Below are 11,885 nucleotides of genomic sequence, written 5' to 3' on the forward strand. Positions count from 1 at the left end.
ATGAAACCAACTTAACCACAGTTACAAGGAAGTGGCAAGGAAAAACTCCCTGGGCAAAACAAGGTAGAAAGTGTGGGAGAACCTAGACTCAAGATGGAACACCTCCTCCTTGGGCAGTCCAGCTTTTGAACACCTCATACACTATTTTATATAACCCATGAAGCCAGTAGAAGCCAAGGGGGGGGGGGGGGGGGGGGGGGGGGAATACCAGTGTAGGTACCATCCCAAGCCAGCAGGTGGCAGCACCACAAGTAACACATAAAACAAGCTTGCTTCAGCAGAGGTAAGAGGGTGTGTCTAAAGTACGTGAATTCAGGTGTTCATCAGCAGAACAACTCTCTCTCTCGTTTGATCTGCTTTAAGGTTAGACCTTTTTAACAAACTTTATGGTTTTCTTTATCAAGAGCACGAGAACTTAGGTACAATTAACAGCAAACAGCTGAATGATGTGCTTCTTAATTAACGAGCCTGAGTTATGGTGGAATCTAAACAACCGACTGATCAACGTTATCGCGGCAATAGATTCACCAAACTACTTAAAGCTGCTGTCACGGCCACGGTCACTTTTGAGGAACCTGTGGTGGAAATTCCCTCCAAATTCCAGAAGAATTCAGAGAGGATGACGAAACCACCCCAAATCCTCAACAAGTTAGAGTGTAAATATTTTAACTGTAGTCTTAACTACAAGTTTAATTAAAACATTCAGAATGTATGTGTGCTTATTCAACTTTATTTAGTCTTCATCAAGATTTGTACATACAAAGGTCTGTTCACTTTGCATTCTACCTCTCCGTTTCGTTACTAACCCATGACATCGTGATTGTCTCGTCTTCCAGGCTCTGACACGCCACTTTAATTTTTAGTTATTAAGCCAGTGCCATTACCCTTTATTCTGACCGTTAGAATAAACCTGAGCTCATTAACATACAGCCACGTTATAATAAAGCAGCTGAGCTCATACAACCACGCTGCTCTGCTGTTTAGAGTAGATGACTTTATTCTCCACGGGAGACCTGACATTTTCTACATTTTAAGTATACATTAATATGCCAACAAGCTTATGTAATACACTTATTCTTTTATTACCAAACACTGTAACATCTCTTTTAATGTGATTAAAAAGCAAATAATGTGTATTTGTATAAATAAGTAACTTAAGCTGAAGGTGCTAGAAAATATAGAAAATGGACCTTGAAAGTGTGGTGGCCACCGCGCATAGGCGGAGCCACAGCGATTGCGTTATTTTTGACACGCGGACCCTTGCGCCATTTGCGACGCGTTAAGTATAAACCTAGCTCTCCTACCCGTTTCTACACATTCTCTCTCTCTCTCTCTCTCTCTCTCTCTCTCTCTCTCTCTCTCTCTCTCTCTCTCTCACACACACACACACACACACACACAAGATGTTTAGTCTTCACTGTAAGTACACCAATCCTCATTGTTGCATCTGTGTTTCACCAAGTTGTGTGTGTTCATTCAGATGGTGGTTGTTGCCAATATCTCAAAAGAATTATTTAAATCTTTCAGATAACAAACAATTAATTGCTTTCGTTATTTGAGAACTAAATATTGTGATTCTGGTTTGATTTGAAACATGCATGAGACTGATTCTAATTAATGATTTTAGTTAAAGAAACTGATTAATGATTAAGAAAATTATCTACTTAAAGGATTAGGTGAAACCCCTATGCCAGCACGCTTGTTGGTATCATCTCCAGTGGTCTAATCCAGCATTGGCATCATGCTGGTAAATCAGAAAGATGTAGTTCAAACAAAGAGTCTATAAATGGTAGACACATGAGATTGAGCAGCATGCACATCTGACCATTTTACCTGTAATGGCAGAACTAAAGGGAAGGGTCAGAGCGGGAGGCTTGCTGAGAGGTCACACTCCACCCTCATCTTCGTCAACGACCTGAGAGAAAGCTTGATGTGGCCAGACGGCATCAACACCTCAGATTACCAACTCTATGCCCAGGGCCCCCAATATCTGTTTTTATATACAGGAAGCTAACCAAAAGCATGAGCAAGCTGAGTCCTGAATTAAAGCTGGAAGGTTATTCCATTACTGAAGGTCTCTGCAGGGAAGTGGCTATTTAAATGGGAACCAGTGCAGAGCTGATAGAACAGGACTAATAAGGTCAAACTTTCTAGCTGTTGTAAAGACTGAATGTATATTCTCTACATGTTAAGAGTTTAATTAATGAATTTTTATAGCATCCAATTAGTAGACCATTACAATAATCCAGCCTTGATTAAGTAAAGGAATGGACCATGTTATGCTGCTGTCGTCATGGAGCTAATGGGAGGCGGACACAAACGGTGAGAAGAGCCAGATTTATTCAAGGGAAATCCAAAAGCAGGTTGGTATAAACCAGCCATGGTCACATCTGTAAGGGAGTCCTATGAAGAGACATATAATCAACACCCAAAACATGACACACATGAACCAATAGAGATTAACTTGAGTCAGACAGACAAACATGCAACAACCGGGCTGTAGGGAAAACGAAGATCAGTCAAGAAATAATGCAAACACAGGACTTGAATACAAGACACTAAACAAGGAACACGTGAGATTAATAACGATGGGCGGGGTTACAACACTAGGAGGCACATGGAATAATAAAACAGACATGACTGACAGGTGGAGGTGGGGCTAGACATGACAGACCAATTGTTCTGCATCTAATGAGGAAAGAGTACATATATTACAAAAACAACAAAACAAGAGCCTCAGGTAAAAAAAAAAAAAAAAACAGGTAAACATGACAAACACCCCAGTCAACATGTCCATGCGGGCCCCACATGGGTTTGAAATGAGCTGGCACATGGGCCCTTTTTGGGCAACCCAGCTGGGGCCCACAAAGATTTGTCCATCGGCTCCACATGGGCCCCATGTGTGTTAGCCCATGTGGGCCAATATTGGGGTCAATGTGGGCCTCAGGTGGGCCCCGTATGAGCATTGATTCACTGGCCCTACATGGGCCCCATGTGTGTTAGCCCATGTGGGCCAATATTGGGGTCAATGTGGGCCTCAGGTGGGCCCCGTATGAGCAATGATTCGCTGGCCCTACATGGGCCCCTTGTTTGTGTAGGATAATGATGGGGCCAGTGTGGGCAACAAGTAGGGCCCTTATGGTTAACTGCAGACACCCGCTTCAGCCCCATTAGGGGCCCATGTGCAAATCTTTATAGGCCCCATATGGGTTATGCAAAGGGGGCCCAAATATCAGCCCATCACTCACTAGAATGTCAGCTTGCATCACACATTTGGAGCACAATTACTATAATGCTAACTTGTGTCATCCAATGTGGGTCCCTATGGAGTCATGGAGGGCTTCAGGTGAGGTCTCTGCTGTACATACCTAATGCAATATTCAGTTGCTTTTCTTACTTTGCAAAACTGTTGTATAAGAGCACAGCACTAAAGACTGTATTATCATAAGTAATTTCAATCAGAGATGAGCTGTTTATAATAACTTACATTTAAATGACGACAAATGCTTGATCAATCCTAATAAAAATGTTTTATTGAAAACGACAACTCTAACAATTTTAACCATAAATGTCCATAAAACATGTTGAGTCTTTAGAATCCTTTACTGTGTGTTGCTGAGTTGTGTAGTTTCACATCTTGTAGAGAGAGAGAGAGAGAGAGAAGAGGGGAGGGAGAGACAGACAACAGTATTAATTAAAGCACACAACAGTAACACTGCAGATTATCTAAACCACTTTTAGCAATGATAAACATCCTTCTCTGTGAATGTAAAACTTGGTAAAGCATAAAAATCCTGTTTGTACTATTGAATTAGCACACTAGGCCTGTTTAATGGGCATGCATTTTCTGCACCACCTGGGTCCTGACCATAATACACTGTACAGAACTCTATGAAGGCTCTTGCCAGCTTCTAGTTTGCACAGTATAATAAAATCCTGACCAGTACTCCTTCAAATATACTATACAATTCACTAATTTGAGCTGCTGCAGTTACTCAAAATTTCCAAAGACACTGATGTCTAACACTTTAATCACCTCTTGGGGGAGATTTTACAAAGGCCAAGTGATGTGTTTACAAGTTAGGTGTACATAAAACATTTAAAAACTCCAATATAGGAGCTGTCAGGGTTTTGGAAAGTAAAAATGACTGATTTTCACATGCCTTCATAGTCACATTATCACAAACGTGTAACTCACTATTGATTACTTACATCTGTTCTGCGTTCCTTTTTTGAAAGTCTCTCTGCGCTCTCAGTGCACGGTTTCCATCATGGTCACGAGCATTGGTAAACCACTTTGAGACAGCTCTCTCAACATCTTTAGTTAATTCTGAAGATAAGCATTTTGTTTTAGGGCACCTACAAAACAAAATTTAAAATTCAGATAGAATAAACTGAGGCAAAAACAACCACCACATTTTACTTTACAGAGCACCAAAACGAGAAAACCGCTACCTAACTTGGACCCATTAGAAGAATGATTAGTAGCTGTTTATCCATAAGACTAGAGCTGGGCGATTAATCGATATTATCTATTAATTCGAATTTATAGTTAAGGACGATGTGTTTTTAAGAAAATCGATTTTCTGAGTTTTAATTTTCACCACCGACGCTGCACTGTGGGCTCCCGTAGTTCAGTGAGTTTAGCACCTCCCACCCATCCACCCTCAACACACACACACACAAACACACACAAACTTGACGGCGGAGCTTGTGCCCAAGAAAAGAGCAACTAGCTCCGTGATATGGAGTTGGTTCGGTTTTCCGGCGTCAGACGTAGACCAAACAAGTCCTCTGTAAGGTGTGTTTGAAACCGATAGAGGGAGAGAGCGAAGAGTACTATTTGTTCAGTTGCGTTGTGAATAAAGTTTCCCTCCGCAGGATATTTTGGATTAAGCAGTTTCTGCCTCGGTTACCGAACCCGCTTCAATGGATTAAACTTTCGCGAGTGACCGTAGCGCGCGGCTCCGCACACCTCGGTGGAGGCAGGGTTGCCAGGTCCTACAAAAATATCCCGCACAAAGTCAGTGTAAAACCCGCCCTTCAGCAGCCTAAACTAGCCCAAAGACCAAAGTTGTCGACGGGGGGGGGGGGGGTAAAATGGAGACAAATTAAGTATTATATCGCGATCCATTCTTAGTGTTGACTTGTAACTCCCACGGTAGCCCAACTCAAAAGTAGCCCAAAAAACCGCACCTCGCGACCCCAGAATTTTTACCCGCGGCTGGATTTACAAACAAGCCCAATTTGGCGTGAAAACGCGAACTTGGCAACTATGGTAGTATAAAGTATAAACTGTGGTAGTATAAAGAAACACCCCTCAAAAACAGTGGAAGGAACATTTACCTGACGAATTTTAATGTTACATTGCAGGCCCGTAGCCAGGGGGGATCGGAGGGTTCGTTCGATCCCCCCCCCCCCCCCCCCCCCCGAACACACATGCCCCCTCAAGATAGATAGGCTATTCAACGAATGAATTGTTAGTCTCCGGTGGATATACAGACAAACAAATAAGGACAGCAACAACAGACTCACAACAAACTTATAACAGTGTTGCCAACTCTCACGCAATGAGCGTGAGACACTCGCATTTGACTGTCTTCACACGCCATACATCCGATTTCTCACGCTGAAAAAATCTAGTTTATTTATCTCCGATCTACATCTATGATTCAATGAGTTACTAGTTCGCTCTGGCGCCAACTACTGGCGATCGATCGCTTTAGACGCAACATAGAGGAAACATATAAGACATAACACCCCCCCCCCCCCCCCCCCCCGCATCAAATCTCACTCCTAGTGATTTTGAAAAGTTGGCAACCATGCTTATAATGAATAAAATATGTGTAAATTAAAAGGTTTGAAGTGCGCTCGTGTATTTAGGGGGCACTGGAGTAGAGAGGCAAATGAAGCCCACTTTTGGGGGAAAAAGATCCCCCCCATCACAATGCTGGCTACGGGCCTGCATTGTGTTTTAGGTTTGAAAAGTGCTGGAATTTAGGCTAAAGTGAGGGCAGTCCTGTTCTTATTCAGAATGTAGACAGCGTGTCTGTCAGTACGCAACATGCAACAATTGTTAAATTGTATTTGTTTTCCATTTTATTAAAAAGGGCACCAAATTATTTATATCTATTTATTTTTTGAGGGTGTGTTTTATTTATTTATTTTAAGTTTGAGGTTGCATTGTGTCAGTGCTTAAACTATGTTGGAGAAAGCCTTCTAAAAGTTACTGAATGTTCTCACTTGTTTACAAATGTTTTTTGCTTGTTTCTGGTTGCACTTTAACCCCAAAGGGGAAATTTAAGTGAAAAATAAATTAAAACTTTTTTTAACCATTCCTTTATCATCTGTAGTTTTTTAGTAGAGGAAATAAATCTATTAAAATCGAAAATCGGATTAAAAAAAAATTAATCGAAGATTTTTTTGGAGGGCCATATCGCCCAGCTCTACATAAGACAATACTCTTTTCTGCTATACACAAGATTGTCTATGGTAGGTTAGGACTACGATCATTTGTTTTTCCCCCTCATACTGGGATTAATACTACACAGCTCTACCTTAGAAATGCAGTCATTTGTACAGTGGTACCTCGAGATACGAGTTTAATCCGTTCCAGACCCGTGCTCGTATCTCGAACTGCTCGGTTCTGGAAGCAATTTAACAATGTAAAATATTGTAATTGGTTCCGGTCCTTAAAAAAGTCACAAAACTAGCGTAAATGTGGAAAAAAAGACATGTACTCCGGCCGAACAGACGAGCGAGTTCGGCTACACGAGTGCCTTTCTCATGCAGGTGAATAATCTCCTGCTTAGTTTCTATAGTTATCATTCTCTTCTCACTGGACTTTCCACTACTAGAGCCTTTTTTGGAGCCATAATGCAAAACAAACGTTTGTAGTATTGAAATACTGTACTGTATACACCGTACGTAGTGTTACTCGTTGCAAAGCACACGTGCGAATGGCTGTGATGACCGGTTCATGCTCGTATCTCGAACGTGCACTCGGGTGTCGAACAGAAATTTTGCTCGTCTCGGTGCTCGTATCTTGGATCGCTCGTATATAGAGCAGCTCGTATCTCGAGGTACCACTGTATTTGGTATATTTAATGCCAGGACACGACTTACTATTAACTGTAAAGGTTTATCACTTAATTAATAACTAACAGGACAATTATCTTTTCTACCAAAACGTTAAGCAAACATTCTCTAAACATAACTAGCTAGCTAGTTAACCAAGGTGACCACTTAGTTCTAGTGTTTGCTAAGATAGGTTAACTCACTATCTTAGGTTAGCTAGCCTAGCAACATCGAAATTTGCACTTATGTCTTAGCTGATCTAGGAAAATTAATTAACTAAATCTAGGTGGGTTACGTCGAAAATGTGTAAACATAGACATTTAAACACTATATTTCCCCCCACAGATTATTCCTCTTAGCCATAACAAATGAACGGCTTGCGTTCTACCTTTCAACGCTAACGGTTGTTTTAGCTATCAAGCTAGCTAATTAACGTAGCTAGGTTTGAATTAAATGTAACGTCAGGCATTATATCCTCAGATATTTTTCTTTCTTTCATTGTATATTTGTTCTTTTACACATTGATAACCAAATTAGAGAAACCGGATAAAAAGTTAATTTCTTACCTCAGTGAATGATATCTCCAACGGATATAAAAATTCACTTTCAGTCAGGCCAGGCGGGAGACCGTTTAGTCTTTCGTTGGGGGCGGGCGCGCACGAGAGGAGGCGAGGCAATGGCTTATTCCATACATCTGAAGCAGGTTCATTAACTTTGTTAATATTTTGATTGAATTTAGTTATTATAACTGCTTCACAAATTAAACTATATCAACATGCAATTTATTTGTTTGTGTGCCAGAGAAATATCCAGTTCTACCATCATTTGCTTGAGCTGAGGTATAAAATCGTGTACTATGTAAAAATGTCTGTTTTGTAAATGGTATTTAAAAGTCCGTTTTTAAAATATTAGGCTGTTTTAAAAATCAGGCCCACGTGGGTCCCAACTATAACCCAACTGGGGCCGGGATTTATAACCCCAATGGGGCCCACAAATGTAACTCAACTGGGGCCCGAATAAAACCCTTAAAAAAGCCCACTCTAAGCCCATGCCCAGATAAAACCCATACTGCCCAGTTAAATCCCATGTGGGGCCCATGTGGACATGTTGGCTGGGACAATGCTAAATGTAGTATCGCTACTGGATATTTCGCTTGAGAAAATGAGGAGCCGAGACAAAGATTCCAACTTCACTCCTTTACTTCCGACGCGCTTTTCATACACACTGCCGTACACTCTCACAGTACCGTAATCACTGTAGTAGACAGCCTCAACCGTAGTTATTCAAATACTCTGAACTACTACACTCCTCCCTTCTAAATAATAACCCATTCAAAACCGACTACTAGATAGTAGTAACACATTTTCCAAACTTAAACACTACAGTACTCTTATACTGTTCCTTTATACACTAGAACTTCATGAACATAACAGTAATAGTACCACCGTATTTACTTAAGAATTTTTCACTGTATAACTTTTACAGATTCAGTCTTGTTGGTGCCCTACGTTGTCTTTCAGGATAGCGACGCTCAGGCTGCACTTCCTGGAATGGATTAGCAGAAGCATCTGCTGGTTCAGCGCTTTCTGCTTGATCTTCAGATGTGATTGCATAGTCAAGGAACTCGCTGTCCTCCTCTCTATTTGGACAGGGTGCCTTGGATGCGCACAGGCCATCCACATGCACTTTGACTTTGCGATGTCCAACTTTTACGTCATAAGTCAGAGGTCCTCTGCATTTTAGAATTGTCCCTGGAACCCACAGGTTCTTCGGATGCCTGAAATCTCTAACTAACACCCTCTCTCCCAGATTAAACATCCGGAGAGGCCTTGTCCGCTTGTCATGAGCCTTCTTCTGCTGCAACTGATGCTTGGCTACAACTTGAGACAGATCAGGCTTCAGTAATGACAGGCGCATGCGTGGTTGTCTGTTGAGAAACAGTTCCGCTGGAGTGCGTTCGGTGACTGTGTGAGGTGTATTCCTGTATGTAAACAGAAATCGAGCAAGCCGTTGTTGGGGCAACACCGATTGAGCCTCAAGGCGTGTCCAGGCTTTCTTGAATGTCTGTACAGCTCGTTCTGCTGCCCCGTTTGACGCAGGGTGATAAGGTGGTGTAAGTACATGATGAATACCATTCCTCTTGAGAAACTGCTCAAACTCCCTAGATGTGAAAGGTGGACCATTGTCCGATACTAGCACTTTGGGTAAACCATAGGCTGCAAAAAGGTTTCTGAGCAGGTTAGTGGTCTTTTCTGCAGTTGTCAACTGTGTAGGCAGAACTTCCAACCATTTGGAATAGACATCAACGACCACCAGGTAGTGCTGTTTGTTGATTTCCGCAAAATCGACATGTATCCTTTCCCACGGAACCGTTGTCCATGACCATGGATGGAGAGGTGCTACCGCAGGCCTGTTAAGAGTGATTTCGCACGCTGTGCACTGACCAACATAGTCCTCAATCTCCTGATCTAATCCAGGCCACCATAGGAAATTCCTAGCTAATGCCTTCATACGTGTTATGCCAGGGTGTCCCTCATGAATATCAGACAACAGCCGTTTTCTGAATTTCGGTGGAATGATGACCCTTGACCCCCAGAGTGCACAACCCTGGTCCGTGGACAAGTGGTCCTTTCTCATGTAGAAGGGTTTCAGGTCTGGGTTTGGTACGTACCTTGGCCAGCCTGACAACGTCAGGTCCAGAACTTTGGAAAGGATTGGATCAAGTCTAGTCTCCTCTGCTATATCCTTAGCAGTAATAGGCAACTCATCCACATGGGAAACGCAGAATACTCCCTTGTCATCCGTGTCATCATGCGTGTGCCGTTCATAAGGAAGACGTGATAAGGCGTCTGCATTTGCATGCTCACTGGAACGTCTGTACTGGATGTCGTAATCATAGGCCAACAGGATTAAGGCCCAGCGCTGCATACGCAGAGCTGCAAGTGTTGGTACTGCAGACTTTGGACCCAATATAGTCAACAGAGGTTTGTGATCCGTCAAAAGCACAAATTTCCTTCCATACAGGTATTTGTGGAATTTCTTGACGCCAAAGATTATGCTCAATGCTTCCTTTTCAATTTGAGCATAATTCTGCTCAGGCGATGACAGAGTCCTTGATGCGAAAGCGATGGGTTGTTCCTCCCCGGAGGGTAACACGTGTGAAATTACTGCTCCAACCCCATAAGGACTAGCATCACATGCGAGCCTGAGAGGCTTCTCTGGATCATAGTGTATAAGACACTTGCTGTTTAGAAGACGCTGTTTGCATGCCTTAAATGCATCATCACACTGTTGAGACCAAGTCCAAAGTGTGTCCGCGTGTAACAACTGATGCAGTGGGTGCAATAGTGTGGATAGATTTGCCACAAATTTCCCATAGTAGTTTAGCAATCCCAGAAATGACCTTAACTCAGTCACATTCTGTGGTGCTGGTGCGTTTACTATGGCTTCCACTTTGTTACTCGTTGGATGGAGACCTTGTGCATCAATTCGGTACCCTAGGTACTCCACTGAGTCTTGCAGGAATGCACACTTTGTTTGTTTGATCTTTATTCCATGCTTTTCCAGTCTGTCCATCACCTCATCTAATATTTCCAGATGTTTTTCTTTGGTAGGTGCTGTGACTAGAATATCGTCCAAGAAGCACACAACTTTCTCCATGCCATGCAGTATCTGGTCCATCGTGTGTTGAAACACAGCTGGAGCCGTGGAAACTCCATAAGCCAGACGATGGTACCTAAATAGGCCCTTGTGAGTGTTGATCGTCAAATACTGTTCTGACTCAGGATCAAGGGTTAGCTGTTGGTAGGCAAAGGACAAGTCTAATTTACTAAAAACTGTCCCACCAGCCAGTGTAGCGAATAGATCTTCTACATTTGGGAGGGGATACTCCTCTGGAAGTATGCATCTATTCACAGTCACTTTGTAATCTCCGCATAACCTCACTTCTTTATCTCGTTTTGGTACCACTACCAAGGGTGCCGCCCATTCACTCCTTTTTACTGGTGAGATAATTCCGTTTTTCTGTAGTCGTTCAAGCTCTTTATCAACAGCTTCCCTTAAAGCGTACGGTACAGGACGTGGCTTGTGAAAGATAGGTTTGGCATCCTTCTGCACTCTAATCTTTGCCTGGAAATCTTTAATCTTCCCATAACCATCTTTGAACAAATCTTTGTGGTTTTCAAACATACCTTCCAGTGTGAGTGGTTCCTTTTTCTGCAGACTGAAGATCTCTCCCCAGTTCAGCTTTATTTTCTGCAGCCAATTCCTCCCCAGCAATGATGGGTTGCTGCCTTTGACCACCACCAGCGGTAGCTTCCACTCCTTGTTGTTGTACTTCACTGGAACCTCTATCGTCCCACGTACAGGTATGGGTTCTCCCGTGTATGAAGACAGGTGAATTGCAGTAGGTTTCAAAGGGCAATTTTTCAGTTGTCCTTCATATAGCGATTCTGGAATCAGTGACACAGAAGCTCCTGTATCCACTTGCATGTTCACTGGTATCCCAGACAAATCCATCGTCACAAAAATACCGTCCGTACTACCTTGCGCAGTGTAGACTGTGAACAAGGACAGTCGTACATCATCACCATCGTCAGAGTCATCCTGTTTTCTTGTGTCTGTGACCATGTGTGTTTTATCCCTTATTTGCTTGCCTTTACACATTCTTTGTAAGTGTCCCATTTTTCCACATTTGTGGCAGGTTTCAGAGCGGTAGTAGCAGTCATTTGGCTGATGATTGTCTTTTCCACATCGATAGCAATGCTGTTTCCTCTCAGTACGTTGTCCACCTCTTGAAACATCCTGTT

General features: G+C 42.5%; 1 long non-coding RNA gene across 1 annotated transcript; it reads right to left on the minus strand.

Annotated features, from left to right (window-relative positions):
• Positions 1-3,588: 3,588 nt before the first annotated feature.
• LOC143498875 (uncharacterized) lies at positions 3,589-7,740 on the minus strand. Its single transcript, XR_013125973.1, has 3 exons — positions 7,644-7,740; positions 4,213-4,359; positions 3,589-3,636 (listed from the first exon to the last, which is right to left on the minus strand). It is a non-coding gene; the product is annotated as an uncharacterized LOC143498875 (long non-coding RNA).
• Positions 7,741-11,885: the final 4,145 nt, after the last annotated feature.

This window comes from Brachyhypopomus gauderio, unplaced genomic scaffold, assembly GCF_052324685.1.
Source record: "Brachyhypopomus gauderio isolate BG-103 unplaced genomic scaffold, BGAUD_0.2 sc121, whole genome shotgun sequence".
NCBI classification, from domain to species: domain Eukaryota; kingdom Metazoa; phylum Chordata; class Actinopteri; order Gymnotiformes; family Hypopomidae; genus Brachyhypopomus; species Brachyhypopomus gauderio.